Genomic DNA, 21,502 nt, shown 5'->3' on the forward strand with positions numbered 1-21,502 from the left:
CCCATTCCTCCCTCCCTCCCTCGCTTCCTTCCTTTCTTCCTTCTTCACTCTAGGACTTCTTACAGATAGACATAGTATTGGCAAAGCAGTTCCCTGAATCAAGAGCCATTTTATTTTCCCTGAAGAATGGAGATATGGATGGGTGTATAAATGAGAGCCTGGCTGATGGTTCACTCCTCGCTGAGGAGGTAAATGGTGCCCATGCAAGGCCCTGATTTTTCTGGAGAGTCCCTGCAAGAAGGGAACCCTGCTTGTTATTGTTGCTGTAAGCTGACCTTTACTAAAAAGTTAAGTTTGCATTCTCCCATACACATTGACCCCTGGTGGGAAAGGATTCTTAGTGGTTAAAGGGAGCGTTCACTGTTTTAATTTAGTAATGTTAACATAATCTTGACGATTCTATATTAGGTCCTCTTTCAGTTGCTGTCAAGTTTTTAGCCTGGAAAAAAGAATGTGTGTGCAAGCTCCCGCCAATAATAATTTGTTATACCTGCTTGAAGCTTCATGTGGCCATTTAAGTCGACAGTCTTCTGTTCTTCATCAGATAAAACCCCAGCTTCATTTGTGATGTTCTGCTTGCTCCTGGTAGTTTGTCTTCTTTTACGTTTGATTAGATGTGAATTTAGCAGTGGTTGCAGGGATATCTGTATTTCGCCTGATTCTGTAATCCTGTCATTTAATAACCCAGTAACATCCTTGTAAGATGTTTTTTATTAATTAATTTTTTAATAAAAGTAATAAATGAGTTTATAAGATTTACTCCCTGTCTCCTCTTGCTGGTTCCCCTGTTCTCCAGAGGCAAACACTTCGTTGATTTGGTATTTATAATATAAATGTATTGTATTTTGTGTTTAAAATTTCACGTAATTGGTGTTGTATTGAGTATCACTAACTATTTTTTTGTTATTCAGGAACATGGTTTGGAGGTCTGTCCATGCTAGTTGATATAAATCTAGTTCAGCCTTTTTAACTGCTGCCTAATGTCATGTAGACTAGTCATGGGAATATACCATAGTTTTCCTGCCATTTTCCTATTGGTGATCTTCTAGGTTGTTTCCGATAGCTCCCGATTACAAAGAAGGCTGCAAAGAATAACCTTGTCCCTGGTTCTGTGTACGTGGGCATATGTTTCTCTAGGCAGTTGTCAGGTCATGGGATATTGTAATAGATACTCCCAAATTGTTTTACCAGAGTGACTCCCATCAACAGAGAGAATTTAATCTTTAATTCCACATATTTATCTAGAGAAATGGGATGGAGCTGGGGCTAATTTTGAAGAACTGACTTATTGACAAATAAGCAGACCTCATTAACTTCTAATATTTGGCTGTGAAGTGTTTTTTTCTTTTTTAAGGCTAGTTTTATTTATTGGACTCTATTTTGCTACCAGATGTGAATTTATTTATACGTATGGAATTCTGCAATTAAATAATGACAAGTACATGGTCATAATTGCTATTGAGCTTTTGTATAGAAATAACAGCTTGTTTTAGTATCTGTGCATTGGAGGTAAAGCTGGGTGTGAGGGCTGTCTTCTGTGCTTCTGAGGATGGAAGCCCCCTTCGGTTAATTGCTCACCTCTGTTCTAACGGCTAAGGAACATGCTGAATGTTCAGTGTAACACCTACCTCATTATGGACACCGCAGGCAGAGGGAATACATAATTAAATGAGAGCCACTGCTGTCACAGGAAGACATACCATGCTTTGTCCTTTGGGTTTCCCTTAAAGGACTTCTTAGAGGGCACTCTTCAAAGTAAAGGATGGTCTATACCCCTTTGCTTTCCTTTGTTTAGCATGACAGGGAAGACAGATACAGTTCCTTATTCCTTTGCTCTCTTAAGTAAAGAATATAACCATTATTTTAGCGGTTGATTATGTTCAGGAGCTTGGATTTTTGAAATCAGTCTTAATATTATGCCCCTTCTTTCTCCACAGTAGTTATCGTGCTTTTTTTTTTTTTTTTTAATTTTTTGGCTGCATTGAGTCTTCGTTGCTGCGCGCAGGCTTCCTCTAGTTGCAGCGAGCGGGGGCTACTCTTCGTTGCAGTGCGCGGGCTTCTCGTTGCGGTGGCTTCTCTTGCTGCAGAGCACGGGCTCCAGGCACGCGGGCTTCAGTAGTTGCAGCACCCAGTCTCAGTAGTTGTAGCACGTGGGCCCTAGAGCACACAGGCTTCAGTAATTGCAGTGTGTGGGCTCAGTAGTTGTGGCTTGCAGGATCTAGAGTGCAGGCTCAGTAGTTGTGGCGCACGGGCTTAGCTGCTCTGCGGCATGTGGGGTCTTCCTGGACCAGGGATTGAACCTGTATCCACTGCATTGGCAGGCGGATTCTTAATTACTGTGCTACCAGGGAAATCCTCATGCATTTTCTTTTTAACATCTAAAATCCTCTACCTGGAGGCCTCATCGGGATGCTGAGCCTTGCTGTTTTCATCTGTCAGTGGGCTCCCAAGCCAGGTACCTTGCAGGGTTGTAAGGTGTTCATTGCCTGTGTGGTGCCTACCAGGAAACGAGCTGTCCAAGTCATGTGGGCCACCCTTCCCCAGATGAGGAAACCGAGGTTCAGAGTGTGAAGTGACATGTATTCTCCACTTTTGGTTTATCTTAATGACTAAAATAGATCTCTGCCACACATTATGTCCCATTGCATCTCTGCTTCTTGAGAAAGCACAGTGGTAGCTTCTGTGCGCATCTTTCTCCTTGCCTGGCATTTCCTTTTCTTCTCTCTACCTGTCAGTCACCTTTCCCTCCTTTGAAACATGTTCAAGTTCCTTTCCTCAGGGAGGCTGTTCTGGCTAATCCGGCAGATGGATGTTATTTCATATCCTCATCCCCTCAGATGTGTCATTTCACTGTGGACATTTGAACTCATTTGTATGTTTCTTGGAAAACTCTTCTCTGTCCCCATATTATTTAGAAAGGACCTATACCATAAAATGCTGGTTATTTAGGGGGAAAGAACTACTTTAGAAGAAAACCATATTTGTTAGCAACGCAATGTTATTTCTGTGTTTTGAAAGGGAAAATTTCAGTGGACAGAGCTAAGCTCTTAATATGCACTGTACCATGCTTTGTTAGCATGTTCACTGCTACTCACCTCTGTTCTGCCTTTTACACAGTCACCTTTCAACCCAGTAGGTTCGAACTAAGGATTGTGTTAAATAAATGAGAACAAAATTCTCCACTGATCATTCATGTATCTTTGCCTGTGGATGAGTTTGCATGTGACTTTCCCCCAGTGTTCCCCTCTTTTTTCTGTGCTGTGAAAAGTGGTAAACAAAACAAAAATATCACGTAGCAATATGCACTCCTAAAGATAGCTTGCAGAAGAAGTTATATGTGGACTAACCAGTACATAGAAGATCACATGAAAGCCAAGTTAGAGACGTTTATAATCTTAAACATGAACAAATGCACAATTCAGTGAATGTTTCACTGTACAGAGTACACATTTCAATTTCACTTCAACATGCAGTTGGATGAATCATTTTCTCATTCACTTGAGAGCTGCTTATATGTGGCACCAGTTTGTAAGCAAATATCATTTTGTGTTTGTGTTAGGCCGCTGTGGAATAGGGTAGTAATGTGGGGACCAAATGCGTGTGTTGATGTGTATGTCTGTGTAAAAAGACTGCAGGGTCTTAGTTTATATTTGGGGTGTGAAGGAAAAGAAGTCTGATAGATCTGGAAGGAGCCTTAACTGTCGTCTGTACATTTTGTAGATGAAAAATAGGTATTCACAGAGATCAGTGTTTGCCCCAGGTTATATTGCTTTATGGTGTTGGTACTTGGGCTTAGAGCTCTGGGCTGGTGGAAATGGGACGGCACTATTAATGCTTCTGCGACACATTCAGTGGTATTTCTTTACCCATTCAGGGACCTCAGAATATTTCCTAAGTCATTTGTCTTTTGTACTTTGAATATGTTTTTAATTAATTTTTATTGGAGTGTAGTTGCTTTACAATGTTGTGTTAGTTTCTACTGTACAGCAAAGTGAATCAGCTGTACGTATACATATATCCCCTCTTTTGTTTGGATTTCCTTCCCATTCAGGTCACCACAGAGCACTGAGTACAGTTCCCTGAGCTATACAGTAGGTTCCATTAGTTATCTATTTTATACATAGTATCAATAGTGTATATATGTCCATCCCAATCTCCTAATTCATCCCACCTCCCCCTTCCCCCCTTGGTGTCCATACATTGTTTCTCTACATCTGTGTCTCTATTTCTGCTTTGCAAATAAGTTCATCTATTCTATTTTTCTAGATTCCACATATATCTGTTAATATATGATACTTGTTTTTCTCCTTCTGACTTAGCTTCACTCTGTATGACAATCTCTAGGTCCATCCACGTCTCTACAAATGACCCAATATTGTTCATTTTTATGGCTGAGTTATATTCCATTGTATATATCACATCTTCTTTATCCATTCATCTGTCAATGGATATTTAGGTTGTTTCTATGCCTTGGCCATTGTAAATAGTGCTGCTATGAACATAGGGGTGCATGTATCTTTTCAAATTATAGTTTTGTCTGGATATATGCCCAGGAAGGGGATTGCTGAATCATATAGCACCTCTATTTTTAGTTTTTTGAGGAACCTCCATACTGTTTTCCATAGTGGCTGTACCAATTTACATTCTTATCAGCAGTGTAAGAGGGTTCCCTTTTTCCCACCCCCTCTCCACCATTTGTTGTTTGTAGACTTTTTAATGATGGCCATTCTGACTGTTGTGAGGTGGTACCTCATTGTGGTTTTGATTTGCATTTCTCTAATAACTAGTGATGTTGAGCATCTTTTCATGTGCCTGTGAGCCATCTGTATGTCTTCTTTGGAGAAATGTCTATTTAGGTCTTCTGCTCTTTGGACATTCTTAAGCATGCTGCCCACAAGTTTTTTTCCTGAAGAGACATCATAGAAAACCAAAACTTTGTCTAAACTGGAGTTTTAGCATTTTATTCTATTGTTAAATGAGTGATTTTTCTTTGAAAAGCATTTTAATGGCCTTTGTGGAAAAAGTTTTTGAAAACCCAAGGCAGTTGCACAATGTCACCTTTTCAAGTGTTGACGTTAAGTTAACTATGCCTAACTTCTACCATAAGGACTTCATCTTACTTGTCTTTATAGTCCCTACAGCTCTAGCACAGAGCAAAATGTTTAGGAAGTGAGGTTGGAGGGTCCTTTATCTAAAATACTTCTATGTTTCTACCCAAATCCTCAGTGAGAAGTACTTCACCCATCTCTGCCCCTTCTCTCTTCCGTGTCGTTGTGAACTAAGGATCACAGGAAACCACTAGAAGAATTGTTTGGCTATTTGAAATACAAAATTTCATACTAATCAAAAATTGGATCACTGGACCAGAACATAATAATTTTGGCTCTCATTTGTTAAACTCTTACCATGTGGCAAATGTTCTCCATATTCTTTGAGAATAGAGCTGAGTTGGCATGGCCTCTATCTTTAAGTACCTAAAACCTAGCCTTTGAGGCAGGTGTGTGTTTAGGTGCAATAATGGAAGTATATTAGAAGTGTTGAAGCAATACACATACCCTTGGTGTTTCTCGTTAGCAGTATGTGGAAGGATATGAATACCATGAACGATGGAAGTAATTAGGTTTTTTAAAATTAAATCTTATGTTTTGAATAGCTAATATATAACCATAGAGTAAAATCCAAAAGGTTATGCAGTGAAACTAAACTGTGTAGATTTTATTCGGATCTCACAGTTTTTCTGCTGATGCCCTTTTTCTCTTCAAGGATTCAATCCAGAAATGTCAGATTACATTTAGTATATATACTTTTTAAAATTTATTTTTATACAAATTGTAGCATACTGTACTGTGCTTTTCACTTTCATTCCAGTTTGTGATTGTACTTTATTATACAGTCTCTTAATAGTGGACTTTATGTTGTTTCTGATCTTTTGATATTATTAACAGTGCCTCTATGGCTTGTCCTTGAACTTTTAAGTGTGCAGGTTTATATAGAGGAGTTTCTGGGTTAAAGAATATGTATCCTAAAACTGGTGTAGCCACTGTGGAAAACAGTATGGAGGTTCCTCAAAAAGTTGAAAATAGAACTAGCATATGATCCAGCAATTCCAGTTAGGGGTATCTATCCGAAGAAAGCAAAAACACTAATTTGAAAAGATACGTATGCCCCCCTGTGTTCATTGCAACATTATTTTCATTAGCTAAGATATGGAAATAACCAAAGTGTCCATCCGTAGATGAATGGATAAAGAAGATATGGTATAGATATACAACGGACTATTTGCCATAAAAAAGATGAAATGCTGCCATTTTCCCTAACATGGATGGACCTGGAGGGCATTGTGCTAAGTGAAATAATTCAGACAGAGAAAGACAAGTACCCCATGATTTCATTTATATGTGGAATCTAAAAAACAAAACAAACAGAAAAACCAAAACAAAGTCCAGACTCATAGATACAGAGAACAGATTGGTAGTTGCCAGAGGGGAGGGGATTTGGGTTGGGTAAATTGGGTGAAGGGGATCAAGAGGTACAAACTTCTATGTATAAAATAAGTCAGGGGGATGTAATGTACAGCATGGGGATGCAGTCAGTAATACCGTATTAACTTTGTATGGTGACAGATGGTAACTAAACCCATTTTGGGGATCATCTCATAATACATACAAGTGTTGAACGACTGTATTGTACATATGCAACTAATATAATATTGTATGTCAAATATATGCTTCAATTAAAAGAAAAAAGAAACAAAAGCCATTCAGCTAAAAAGGGGCTCTGCCAAGAATAGAAAAAAAAAAAAGCATGACCATCTGCCATACATTTATGCTCTTCTGGTATGGTAGTTGTTTCTCCCACTAAAAAACCCCACACCAAGAATATGTATCTTCACATCTTTGATAAGTATTGTTAAACTGTCCTCCACAGACATTGTACAGATTTACACTCCCACCAGCAATGTACGCCTTTCTCTTCCCACTTGCCAGTAGTGTGTGAATAAACCTTGTCCGTTTCATAGCTGAAGAAAGGAATCTTCTTGTGGCTTTCCTGTGCGTTTCTCTCGTAAATGAGGTTGCACATACTGTTGGGTGTTTAAGAGCGGTTTTTCTTTCTGTGAATGGACTCTTGTGATTTTTGCCCATTTATCTAATGAGATAAGAGGTTAGCACTTTGTGATAGGAGCTGCTGATTTCTTTTCCTGGGTTCATATTTTGTCATTTATGGTAACTTTTGCCATGTGTAATTTGTTACTTTTGGATAATCAAATTTATTCATCTTCTATTTTATGGGTTTTGGATTTTATGTCCTACTTAGAAGGGTTTTACACTCTCAAAGAGGATGAACGATATCTCCTGGTTTCTTTTAATATTGGGTGGGCCAAAAAGTGCCTTCGGGTTTTTAAGTAAAAATAAAAGGCATGTTTTTCATTTTCACCAAGAACTTTATTGAACAATGTATTCACCCTTTGTTCCACTACCTTCTGACATTTTTCAGGCAACTTCATAATTCCATCTTCCCAAAACTTTTTATATTTCTGAGCAAAGAACTGTTCTAGGTGCCTTTTACAGTCTTCCAGGGAACTGAAGTTTTTTCCATTAAGAGAATTTTGTAAAGACCTAAATAAATGGAAACCCGAAGGTGCAATGTCTGGTGAGTATGGCGGATGAATCAGAACTTCCCAGCCAAGCTGTAATAGTTTTTGCCTGGTCATCAAAGAAACATGGCCGCCTTGCGTTATCCTGATGGAAGATTTTGCATTTTCTGTTGACTAATTCTGGACGCTTTTCGTCGAGCGCTGCTTTCAGTGGGTCTAATTGGGAGCAGTACTTATCGGAATTAATCATATGGTTTTCCGGAAGGAGCTCATATAATAGAGGACTCCCTTCCAATCCCACCATATACACAACATGACCTTCCTTGGATGAAGACCAGCCTTTCGTGTGGTTGGTGGTGGTTCATTTCACTTGCCCCACGATCTCTTCCTTTCCATATTATTGTACAGTATCCACTTTCATCGGCCATCACAATTTGTTTTAAAAACAGAATGTTTTCATTATGTTTCAGTAGAGAATCGTATGTGGAAATACGGTCAAGAAGGTTTTTTTCGCTTAACTTATGTACAACCCAAACATCAAAGCGATTAACACAACCAAGCTGATGCAAATGATTTTCAATGCTTGATGTGGATATTTCGAGTATGTTGGCTATCTCCCGCCTGGTATAACATTGATTGTTCTCAATTAATGTCTCGATTTGATGGCTATCAACTTCAACTTGTCTACCTGACCGTGGAGCATTCCCCAGCAAGAAATCTCCAGCACGAAACTTTGCAAACCACTTTTGACACGTTCGATCAGTCATAGCACCTTCTCCATACATTGCACAAATCTTTTTTTGTGTTTCGGTTGCGTTTTTACCTTTTTTGAAATAATAAAGCATAATATGCCAGAAATGTTGCTTTTTTCCTTACATCTTCAATATTAAAATGACTACACAAAAATCCACCAATTTGATAAGTCTTTCCTTTTTTTTTTTTTTTTTTTTGTGGTACGTGGGCCTCTCACCGTTGTGGCCTCTCCCGTTGCGGAGCACAGGCTCCGGACGCGCAGGCTCAGTGGCCATGGCTCACGGGCCCAGCCGCTCTGCTGCATGTGGGATCCTCCCGGACCAGGGCACGAACCCGTGTCCCCTGCATCGGCAGGCGGACTCTCAACCACTGCGCCACCAGAGAAACCGCTTTTTTTTTTTTTTTTTTTTTTTTTTTGGCTGCATTGGGTTTTCATTGCTGCAAGCAGGCTTTCTCTAGGTGCCGCGAGCGGGGGCTACTCTTCATTGTGGTGCTCAGGCTTCTCATTGTGGTGGCTTCTCTTGTTGCAGAGCGTGGGCTCTAGGCACCGGCTTCAGTAGTTGTAGCACGTGGTCTGAGTAGCTGTGGCACGTGGGCTCTAGGGCACGTGGGCTTCAGTAGTTGTGGCACGCGGGCTGAGTAGTTGTGGTGCACAGGCTTAGTTGCTCCGCAGCACGTGGGATCTTCCCCGACCAGGGATCGAACCCGTGTCCCCTGCATTGTCAGGCGGATTCTTAACCACTGTGTCTCTAGGGGAGTCCCAGGTCTTTTTTTTAAATGCATGCTGATAGGACAGCTGTCACATACAATCTAACAAAATTGTTTCGAATGAAGTTAAAGACAGCTAAGTGCTACTACAGCCATCTTACGGAAAAAACCCGAACGAACCTTTTGGCCCACCTAGTACTTTTATAGTTTCTTTTTTTTTTTTTGAATGTTTAAATTGTTTGATCAGTTTGTAATTTGTTGTTGTTGTTAGTTGATATCCCATTTTCTTTTCCATATGGCTGTATAGTTGTGCCTGTACCATTTATTGAGGAATTTATCTTTTCTGCACTGATTTTAAGTGTTACGTTTTATCCTATATCAAACTCTTTGAAGTATTTTTAGAATTTTTATTTTATCCTTGGTTTGATGGTCTATTCATGGACCAGTTTCACACTTTTAAATTGTTGTATATTTATAACACATCTTACTATCTGGCAAGTATTAAAGCTAGTTTCCTTTATTACTCTTCTTTTTCATAATTACTATTCTTGCTCATTTATTTTCCCATATGAACTTTAGACTCAGATTCTGAACTTTCATTCGTGATAAATTGGCACATTCATTTAGATTTTTTTAAAAGCATTGATCCTCTAGGAATTTGTTTGGTATAGCTCAAATATTTCTCAACTTCTACATTTTTTCAGTTGAGGTGTAACTGACATATAACATTATATTAATTTCAGGTGTACAACATAATGATTGGACATTTACATACATTGCACAATGATCACCACAATATGTGTTGTTAATACCCGTCACCATACATGTGGATAGTTACAAACTTCTTTTCTCTTGTGATAAGAACTTTTAAGATCTACTCTCCTAGCAACTTTCAGATGTGCAATGCAGTATTATTAACTGTAGTTGCCATGCTGTACATTACATCCCCCTGACCTATTTCTTTTATAAATGGAAGTTTTCACCTTTTGACCACCTTTACCTATATCACCCACCCCTTACCCTCTGCCTTTGGCAACCACCAATCTGTTCTCTGTCTATGAGCTTGGTTTGTTTGTTTTGTCTTAGATTCCACATATAAGTGAGATCATGTGTTATTTTTCTTTCTCTGTGACTTATTTCACTTAGCATCATGCCCTCAAGGTCCATCCATATTGTTGCAAATGGCAATATTTTATTTTTATGGCTGATATATATTCTGTCTCTCTCTGTATATATATGTGTACACACACACACACACACACACACACACACACACACACATTCTAAATCTTCTTTATCCATTCATGTACTGATGGGCAGTTTGGTTGCTTCCATATCTTGGCTATTGTAAATAATGTTGCAGTGAACATAGAGGTATATATATCTTTTTGAACTAGTGTTTTTATTTTCTTCAAGTAAATACCCAGATGTGGAATTGCTGGATCATATGGTAGTTCTATTTTCAGTTTTTTTGAGGAACCTCCATACTGTTTTTCCATAGTGACTGCACGAATTTACAGTCCCACCAACAGTGCACAATGGTTCCCTTTTCTCCACATTCTCGCCAACACTTGTTATTTGTCTTTTTGTTGATAGCCATTCTAACAGGTGTGAGGTGATAACTCGTTGTGGTTTTGATTTTCACTTCTGTGATGATTAGTGATGTTTCGTATTTTTTCATGTGTCTGTTGGCCATCTGTATGTCTTCTTTGGGAAAATGTCTATTCAGATCCTCTGCCCACTTTTTAATCATGTTGTCTGTTTTTTTCATGTTGAGTTGTATGAGTTCTTTGTATATTTTGGATATTAGCCCCTTATCGGATATATTCTTTGCAAATATCCTCTCCCATTCAGTAGGGTGCCGTTTTGTTTTGTTGATAGTTTCCTTTACTGTGCAGAAGCTTGTTAGTTTGATGTAGTCCCATTCTGCCTTTTGTTAAAGCTTATTTTAAAAAGATTTATTACTGATAATATAAAGGGCACTTACCCATAATCTTACCTTCTTATCAGGACAAACTACTGTTTTCATGTATTTCCTTCCATTTCCCCTACAGTCTTTGTGATGATGAGTCATGTTTAAAGGTCTTTCTTTTATTACTTTACATTCTGTAATTAGCACAGTGTCATGCAAACAGTAGGTAAACGTTTAAAGAACTCATCCATACTGCTGTGGGATTCTTGCCAGAGAGTAATTGTGGAGTGTCTATTAAAATTTAAAATGTGGGCTTCCCTGGTGGCGCAGTGGTTGAGAGTCCGCCTGCCTACGCAGGGGACACGGGTTCGTGCCCTGGTCCGGGAAGATTCCACATGCCGCGGAGCGGCTAGGCCCGTGAGCCATGGCCGCTGAGCCTGCGCGTCCGGAGCCTGTGCTCCGCAGTGGGAGAGGCCACAACAGTGAGAGGCCCGCGTAGCGCAAAAAAAAAAAAAAAATTACAATGTATGCGTGCATACGTTAGAACCCCACAGCTGCATTACTCAGCATCTCCCCTAAGGAAAACAAGTGCATCTTATCAGTGAGGTATAGACTCCAGGGGCAATGACAAGTACTATTTTTTGCAGCACCTCCTGTCACCCTCATTATTTCTTTCCCTTTTAGTCATTAAATTCTGTTGACAATGTGAAATCTTTCAGGACTGGTTCATAGCCCATGCTGAGCACTTTTAATTTGATTCTCCACCTTACTTATTAATTTAAAAAATCTCTGTGACATAGTAATTCTTCAGATGAACATGTTAGAATTGATCGATGCCCCTTTCTGTGTTGAAAGTCACCATCATGAGGCACTGTTGCTGACTGCAGGGCCCTTGATGTGTGTTGGGGACGGAAATGCTCTCAGCCTTTGTGGTTCTGCTCGGTCAGCATAAGGAATCCTCTTCACAAAAACAAGGTCATCTCCATCCACTTCAGCTCCCTTTTTTCTGCTCTTCATTCCTTTTGGGAATACAGCTTCTTCACCCTATCCTGGATGTCAAATCTGTACCCCTGAATCTTTGAAATCTTTATTTCTATACCAGAGGAGTCCTTCATTAAGCAAACATTCATGCACAGTGTGGTTGGGGGGACACGATTGCTCTAGTACCAAATAGACTTGAATCAGGATCGCATCGGGACGCGGAAAATGGTTTTATGCAGGGTCCTAGGAAAAAAAGGGTCCCCTGGGCTTCCCTGGCGGTGCAGTGGTTGAGAGTCTGCCTGCCGATGCAGGGGACACGGGTTCGTGCCCCAGTCCAGGAAGATCCCACATGCCGCGGAGCGGCTGGACCCGTGAGCCGTGTCCGCTGAGCCTGCGCGTCCGGAGCCTGTGCTCCGCAACGGGAGAGGCCACAACAGTGAGAGGCCCGCGTACCGCAAAAAAAAAAAAGGTCCCCTTCATTATCTTAGCATCAAGTCGAAGGCAGAAAGGAGAGAACCACCTGGTAACCTGGGGATTAAGGGAAGCAGGGAGGTGGAATTGGAATGTTTAAGCCCCTCAGCAGTGATTGGACTGGGTCATGCTCTCAAGCGCTTCGTGCCTCCCTTTTGGACCAGTTGGAAAGCTGTGGGCCGGTTACTGTGGGAATTGATGGGTGCTGCTGGCAGTGGGAGATGGAAAGTTCTTGGAATTGATCCAAAAATCCCAAGAGAGCAGGGTTTCTCCCCCTCTGGCTTCCCTGCTGTTCTTTTGACTCAGTTGCGTTTAGCTTGGGGAGGACATTTCCAATAGCTCGTGGTCCCTGGTGTCCCAGGGAGTGGTTGAGCGGGGCTCTCCCAGGCAGACTTCACAGAGAAGAGGGCTACACAAAGGACTGCTGGTTTCCGATGAGTTTCTGTTTTAGCAATTAGCTCCTTGGGCTTCAGTGAACTCAGAATTAAATGGAAGCTTCTGTTTCTTCTTACACTGTCAAGGAATGTGCTCCAGACAAGGAGAGGGGAAAATCAGTATTTAATTCTGGAATCACAACCTCTTCCTCTTCTCTACTGCCACCACCCCTCACTAAAAAGGGGGTGGGATGGGGAGCATTGTGTTTTTGTTAAAGGTTTGCTGATTCTGAAATGTTGGAGATAGAAAACAGATGTTTTATTGAGGTGATATCCACATTGGAAAATAGTGAGTTCAAAATGTATGTCAGCTTTCATTAATTTGATTAATCAATAACCTTAAAAAGGCTCTGAGTGTATGCTAGTTTGTTTTTATAACTACTCATGAATATGGAATGTAAAGCATGGATTTATTTTTCTAAGAAAAGTATTTGGCTTAAGGAGAGAAGAATGTTCAAGTATCGGGGCAGGGGGGCATTATAAAGTTCGAAAGGACAGAGTTGTTTCCCCTGACATTTTGGGTTTCAGTTCACCGTTTTCTGTTGTTTTTGATTCTTTTACCACCAATGAAAACCTTATTCAGGGAAGATGTTTTCTTTTGAATTTTAGGAGATTTTGTTGAATTCCTTCCTGAAAGATAAGAAAGAGGTCTAGGTCTCTTCAAACCTTGACTTCAGTGTCTTAGAGGTGAGGAATCACCTGGCAGAGCAACCATGTGATGTTGAATTACCTCGTGATTTGAATGATATATTTCTAGTGGCTTTGACACTCCCGTGTAGTTCGTTCAATTCCTGTTCTTTGGAGCGGAGGAGGGACTGGAAAGAAAGGCCAGTCACACACAAGGCTTGCCCTCCTCAGGCTTTTTTTTTTTTTTTTAAATAAGTTTATTTATTTTAATTTTTGGCTGTGTTGGGTCTTTGTTGCTGTGCGCGGGCTTTCTGTAGTTGCGGCGAGCGGGGGCTACTCTTCGTTGCGGTGCGCGGGCTTCTCATTGCAGTGGCTTCTCTTGTTGCGGAGCACAGGCTCTAGGTACGCAGGCTCAGTAGTTGTGGCACGTGGGCTCAGTAGTTGTGGCGCACAGGCTCAGTAGTTGTGGCACACGGGCTTAGTTGCTCCGCAGCATGTGGGATCTTCCTGTACCAGGGCTCGAACCTGTGTCCCCTGCATTGGCAGGCAGATTCTTAACCACTGAGCCACCAGGGAAGCCCCCCACTCCTCAAGCTTTTGATCGGGGAGATAAGATGATGGGAAAAATTAAAGTGCAGGGAAGGGTGTGGGGAGTTGTACAAGAAGTGAATTGATGGAGTGGGTGTGCACCCTAAGTTAAGCACCTTCCTTGGGAAAGTATAGAAGTCATCATAGAGGAGGTAGCAGTCGAGGGCCAGGGCTGTACTCCACCTCCAGGAATTCGGGAAGTCGCAGCTATTACGATTTGAACTGGAGCTTAAAGAACAAGCAGCATTTCAACAGGTGTTTTCCTTTGTTTCTCAGCTTCGGAATGTCTCAACGCCTTGATTTTTTTATTTGTGTGCTTTGATTTATCCTGATGAAGCACTTCATACTAAACATACTAGGCAGTCTAGGCTCAGGCCGTAAAGCTGCCATGGGAAGGGAGCGTCTGTTGGAGGAGACAGGTAATACTGTGACAGAGGGGAGCGCAGGTGCGGTGGGAGCCTGGAGAGAGGAAGGGCCGCTAATCCTGAGGAAGGGATATGGGGGCTCAGGGGCCCAGGGCGTGGGAGGCAGGGTTGTGCAGTGACTCCCGTACATTTGTTACTCTGCTGTGAAATTCGTGTAGCTCCTCCCCATTGACCAGTGAGAAAGCTGAGGCTCGTGGTGTGTCAGTTCCTTTCCCGAGGTCAGAGCATCCCCGTTTGTTAGCATTGAGATTTAAACCCATTGCAGCGGTTGTTGCTCAGAACCCCAAACCTTGTAGAGTAGTTATTATGGCCCCTTGCTGTTCAGATTGAGGTTAGTGAGGCAGGTACCTTGCTTGAGGCCTGACTTGTACGTGGCAGAGTTGAGATTTCAATGATGTTTGGTTTCCAAAGCACACATCTGTCCACATAGAGAGCCCACCTGTGGAAATTCAGCAGAGGGGCACTAACAGAGGCTCAAAGAAGAGGCCGCCCTTCAACTAGGCATAGTAGGGTGGATGCAATTTGCAATTATAGACAAGTATCAATGGACACTTAATGCAGATGGAATATATGAGAAAAAGCATGGTGAAGGGTAAAGTGGAGAGTGTGTTTAGTAAGAGAATAGTTCAATTTGCCTGGAGTGATGCCTGTGTGAAGAGGTATAGAGGGAAGTAAGTTGGAAAATTAGCTTGGAACCGACTTGTCTAGGACTTGGAATCCCTAGGTAAAGAATTTGGACTCTGTTTATGTAGGTATTGAGAAACTATTGATGCATTTGAGGCAGGTGAAGGTGGCTGCCCCAGAGGTGAAGGATATGATTTCTTTTTCATACTGAATTTGAATTTTATCTTTAACTATATCTTTGAATGAAATAAAATTTTTTCTAAATTCTTTAAAAGATAGAGCTAAGGAAAGTTAAGATTCAGTAGGAAAAGAATGTAAGGTTAACTGTCTAGGAAAGATTGTGAAACCTAGTTGTTTGTTTTGTGGGCTCTAATTCTGATTGTATAAATTTTCAGAATCTTGTCAGCTTCGTGGGTTCATGGCTATGAGATGACCGTAAGCATGGTATTATCATAAATCTATTTGAAATAGTGGTGTTTCTGTGACTGACTTTACATACATATCCACTAAGTCTGCTGCAGGTGAAGGTTGTTTATGGGTCTGTTTCAGATCCAAAGTCTTGCGTAGGGAGTCTTCCCCACGGGATGTAAGGCTGGCCAAGCATTTAAATTGGACCCCCTGTATGGCTTTCCCTGGGCTGGCTTTCCTAGTCCCAGAAAAGAGTCAGTTCCAGCCAGACCTCTGGTGGCCGCTGTGCCCGTATTATTGCCCAGAAGTTCCGAAAGGGTTCTGGTTAAACCTTTTTTTTTTTTTTTTTTTTAATTTATTTATTTTTGGCCGCGTTGGGTCTTCGTTGTTGCACGTGGGCTTTTTCTAGTTGCGAAGAGCTGGGGCTACTCTTTGTTGCGGTGTGCGGGCTTCTCATTGCAGTGTCTTCTCTTGTTGCGGAGCACAGGCTCTAGGTGCACGGGCTTCAGTAGTTGCAGCACGCGGGCTCTGGGGAGGGTGGACTTTGGTAGTTGTGGCGCACGGGCTTAGTTGCTCCACGGCATCTGGGATCTTCCTGGACCAGGGATTGAACCCATGTCCCCTGCATTGGCAGGCGGATTCTTAACCACTGCGCCACCAGGGAAGTCCCTGGTTAAACCTTTAGCCAGCTAGATTATTTATAAAGATAGAGCCATCATACTGCTATTTGGAGAGGTTATACTTTTATTATACTTCTCAGTAAACATTTTCTCATTTTTTAGTGTTAGTGTCAGGAGAAAATTTGTTCAAAGCTACCTAAGACTGATTGTGAAGCACATTTTTTCATTGAACCTAGAGATGGTGGCACAGAAGGGTGCAGTCTGTGAGATTCCTCCAATCAAGTACTTTGTTTTGTTCATCATTGTCTCTCCATGACTGAGTAGATATGGTGTGTGAGATACAGTTAAGTCCTAAATCAGTGCCTGTTGAATGAATGTTGGATGAATCTTGGGCAGTTGTTCCTAAGGAGTAACTATTGCAGTCGATGGGAAAACTAGTTAACTTTTTAATTAAGACCCCTTTCTCTTGGGTTCTACAGGTTTTGCTAGTGATAAAGATTTTTAAATGCTCTTTTGATATGTTGCTTCAAAATGCAAATAACACTTTACAGTTCTTTTTTAGATAAAATAACCAAATAGAATCGAAGTTACTAAAAATGTAAAATCTTTTAAGCTAATTTAAAAAACATAGAATATTTAGTATTGGCGTTCTCTTCCATTCTCTTTAGAAAGGGTCACTACCCTAAATTAAGATACCTCCTTTCTAGCCAAGATTTCATTGACTTGACTCAAAGCCCAGAGTATAGATGGAAATGCAAGAAGGTTTGCCAAATCCCATAGAACAGTAATGGGATTTTTTTTTTGCCTCTGGCAACTTGGAATTTATTTTTGTAATTCTAGTAATTAATTATGAAAAAGTGTTAACTTTGTTAACATTTAAGAATGAGAAAGTTGAAATAAATGTGTATAAATATTAAATATGATTTGTTTTTCTGATAGAGCAATGATAGCCAGATATGAGGGAAGTGTGGTTACTTGAGGATTCGGTCATCCTAAGAGAGCCTGTTTCTGACTTTTGACATTTTCTTTAAGATAATGTATCATCGTAATGTTGCAGTTTGCACATTGAGGGGATTATTGCAGTATTCTTTGGAAGCTTCTGGACATCATTCATCTGGGAGCCAGTTTACAGTAGCAGGTGGGGAGATAAATTTTGTACTTACAGCTCTGGAGTTCAAAAAGTCCTGAGATATGATTTTTATACTATAAGAAATTTGGCAGTGTCATTCTGTCTCTGAAAATATGTAGCCTTTCATAATTCCATTTTATAATTCTGTGGCCCAGTATCTAGTGTGAGGGGGTTAATCGATGTATTAAATATAAGACCTCAGTAGTATTCTGGGTCCTGTCTGTTGTTTTTAGTATTTTTCATAAGGAAATAATCTTTTAGGCTAATCAATATATTGGTTTTGAAATCTGGTCAAATTTAACCATTGATAAAGAATTTTACCTTTTAATACTTGTTGTAGTTCCTTGTAATCCTCCTGATGGGCTTTTGAAAGGCTAAAAATGAAATGGGTTTTCAAACAGAAGCTGCTTATCACATTGAAGCAGAAGGTGTTGCAGATATTAAATGTACTTGAGATGATTTATGCAACAGAACCTTTGGAAAACCAACAAATATGCATGCAGAATTCCTTCCTGGACATTTTCTGTCATGACCAAATGATTTTTCTTGATGGTTACAATCTTGTTATGCTAAGCAGGTGAAGCAGAATAATTTCTACTAAGTAGAATTTAGACTTTTAAGACCGAAGTAAACTCAGAATCTTGAATGGTGTTTGTATATGTAGCCATAGTTGCAACGACCCTTTTCTTAGAAAGAAAGGAAGGCAGTAGTAACAGTGCCCATGCAGTGATGCCACCCTCTCCCATCAGAGACCCACTGTCGTCCTCCTGATGCTGAAAAGTACTTGCACGGGGACCCCTTTCTTCATAAGCTCCATGGAGTCCTTTGGCATCTGCCTAGGTGGGAGGCGCAAGAACAGCCTAGAGTTACAGTTTTGTTTTGTTTTGTTTTGTTTTTTTTGCGGTATGCAGGCCTCTCACTGTTGTGGCCTCTCCCGTTGTGGAGCACAGGCTCTGGACGCGCAGGCTCAGCGGCCATGGCTCACGGGCCCAGCCGCTCCGCGGCATGTGGGATCTTCCTGGACCGGGGCACGAACCCGCGTCCCCTGCATCGGCAGGCGGACTCTCAACCACTGTGCCACCAGGAAAGCCCTAGAGTTACAGTTTTTATCTGTTGGACCCATAGGAGATAAGTAACAGTGAGACAATCCAGAAAATTGTCTGGATTAATTAATTAATTAAATCCAGACAATCTTGGAAATGTTTTTCTTTGGTTAACAGTTTCTGTACAGGCAATCCTACTATGGTCATTAAAACACAACAGAGCAAGACATTTTTTGAAGGTTAGATGTCAGTGGTGTTAGAACGTTTCATGTTTTTGCGTTCATGTACTCTGAACCAGGGGTCTAGTTTCTGTGTATACTTAGCCAGGTGCATTAGGGACAGAGCCAGGCAATTCATGTCCCAGAAAGTAATACCCATGACTACCTCTTAGGTACCCAGAGCCTTTACAAATAGTGTGGGGCTACAGCCCTTCCCATCTCGCTGTGGATACAAAGAAGACTTCATTCACTTCAAGGGGACCAGTATAAAATTCTCAATCAAATTAGCATTCATTATGAAAAAAATGAAAGTATGCCATTCAGTACTTTTCCTTGGGGTTATAGGAGAATGTCCTGAAATCAGAGCAACTTCAGAAGACAGAAGTTTAAAAAATTCCCAGACTCTCCTGATTCACGATTCTTAGGACAGGGAATGAATATGCATCAGACTTTTTCAATGCCTGTTACTGTTTCCCACTCACAGTTCCCCAGTTAGTATTTCTTTTGCTCACCCTGGAAGATCAGGAGATGTGATTTATTTTTTTGAAAATAGTTCATGTACTTAGCAGAACTGTGAGAAACAAGAGTGACCTCTTTTCCTTTGGTTCCTGGAGAATGGTGTTGACATTAGGCCCCATTGAGCCAGGACCAGGAGGTGTGTGCTGCGCAGTCCTTTGTTTGCACCAAGAGAACAGGGTTGGACCCTTTAGACTTTACACTGACACGCTGTCGAGTTGTAGTTTTTAAAGTTGATTTTTAAAAAAAAAATTTTTATTTTTTTTTTGCGGTACGCGGGCCTCTTACTGTTGTGGCCTCTCCCGTTTCGGAGCACAGGCTCCGGACGCGCAGGCTCAGCGGCCATGGCTCACGGGCCCAGCTGCTCCGCGGCACGTGGGATCCTTCCGGACCGGGGCACGAACCCGCGTCCCCTGCATCGGCAGGCGGACTCTCAACCACTGCGCCACCAGGGAAGCCCTGGGAGATTTAAATTTAAATTGATGATGTGGTCCTCACCACTACAGCCTGGAATGGGGAGCTACTGGCACTTGTTCTGTGCCCATAACAGCCAGAGGTGCCCTAAACGTGGGGGCACCTCTACCCTAGCCAGGGCCTGTTGGCATCCAGAGTTATAAGGCTGAGTGAAAGCTAGCAGACACCAAGTTTAACATATTTACGATATGAAAAAGGGCTTATATTCTAGTTGGGGAGAGAAGACTTGTTCGTAATTGCAATTAGTGGAAGACAACGTACAATCTAATTGCTTCATTGACAGTTTTTCCTTATCCCAAGGTTAGAAAGAAAATCCATTTAGCAAGCTGAAAATACGAGTATATTGACTTCTGAAGTGTGAACAAGTGGAGAGAAGGTAAATTAGAGAAACTCTGTTCTCCGAAAAGTGTGATCTCCATGTTCCCTGGTGTGTAGAGGGTTCTCTGTTGTCTGAGGGCTCAATGAGAGTCTCGGATTAGAATCAAGGTACAATTTTTTTCCCCTTTGTTGATGTCTACCCCATATTTGGGGAATATTTGACGGAGTGTCTACCCCATGTCTAAGGAATGTAAGCAGTTTTCCTCTATCTCCTGTTGTCTTGAGATGAGAGAAGTTATTAGCCAGAGTCTCTCTCTGATTGATTGTACTGGTGGTTAACTATTTAAATGCATATGTGCTATATGGAGATACGAATTTGATATTAATATTGCTTAGCATAATTATCTCTTACTTAAATATAAAACACTCGGATTGGTGTAAAAATCTTCAACATCTGTTGATCATTAACAGCTGGATGTCAAATATTTCTTAACTGAATTGCTATTGCAAAATATTTTTTCCTTCCCTGTTATTGTAGTTGTTGTATCAAACAAAATAAGTCCTGTAGATATTAGGTAAACATAACAGAATTTTTAATTAAAATCAAATAGTTTTCCATACCTTTTAAGTTATTTTAAAAAGGATTCCTTTTTGCTGACTAGGTAGGAAATAGATGCTAATTTTAGCTCGTTTGGAAAATAAAAAGGGGTAAAAAGAAAACCTCATTTATGTTTCTAATATTAATATTTTCTTAATTAAAATTATTAAAATATGCAAACCGTATTTGAAAGTACATTGCCTGTTAATGAGTTGATCCTTCAGATGAAGAGGGATGGCGTCTATTCAGAAAACTTCGCAGGACAGGAGTTGCCTGTTTGGTGTCTGTGATCTCACAACACTGACCACAAGATGAAAATAGTGCCAGAAGCTTTTGTGTTTGTGCGTTTGAAGTTGTAGAAGCCTGAATTAGAAACTGTACCTTCTGTTAACTTTTACATTAGTATCATAGGTGAAAGGAAACTTTGTAAAACATTTATTTATAATAAAGAGTAACGCTTGAAAATTGCTTTGTTCCAGTGTTCAGAGTTGAAACAAAATGCAGTTTAGATCTGCTGTACTCTGTTTGCTTGTTGTGCCCAAAACGAGCCTGTGGTTCCTTGATGCAGTCGGGTGTTTGTTTGTTGTTGTTGTTTTTTAGCACTTCGTGGTTGCCTTTAAAACGATGTCAAGTACTTCCCTCAAAGTTCTGATTATTCTGCAGTGCAAGGCTCCAGGTATGATATTTGTTGTCACTAGGTAGTGGACAGTTTACTGTGCTTTTTACTTTTTATCCAGCTATTGTGGGATTTTTTTAAAAAACATACTCTTGATTTTTTTGTTGTTAGTATTGTCATTTAATGTCTAGTTATTTGACTTACGGCTCACTGCGAAAGTTCATTGTTTTCCGAGGTTTGTGGAGGCCCTCTGGCCAATGACAACATATGATATTTAGCTTTGTGTTCTGTGGTTAAAGATGCTTTCGTGTGGCCTCCAGGATGGTCTTGTGAGGAGGAGGATGGAGCAGGTGGTGTCATCCCATTTTACAGATGAGGAAACTAAAGGAGCTTGTCTAATGCCCTTTGGCTGTTAGATGGTGGCTGCCATTCTTCTTTCTCTTAG

At 40.8% G+C, this 21,502-nt stretch overlaps 1 protein-coding gene across 22 annotated transcripts in view; it reads left to right on the forward strand.

Annotated features, from left to right (window-relative positions):
- SIPA1L1 (signal induced proliferation associated 1 like 1) overlaps positions 1-21,502 on the forward strand; it is a 501,925-nt gene that overhangs the window by 210,794 nt on the left and 269,629 nt on the right. For 2 of the 22 annotated variants that reach the window (XM_033435204.2, XM_033434952.2), the window contains exon 7: positions 54-188. The exons of the other annotated variants lie outside the window; for them this stretch is intronic. The gene's annotated coding sequence lies outside the window, so the exon portion shown is untranslated. The remainder of the gene's footprint in view (positions 1-53; positions 189-21,502) is intronic. 22 annotated transcript variants of the gene reach the window in all.

This window comes from Orcinus orca, chromosome 2, assembly GCF_937001465.1.
Source record: "Orcinus orca chromosome 2, mOrcOrc1.1, whole genome shotgun sequence".
NCBI lineage: Eukaryota > Metazoa > Chordata > Mammalia > Artiodactyla > Delphinidae > Orcinus > Orcinus orca.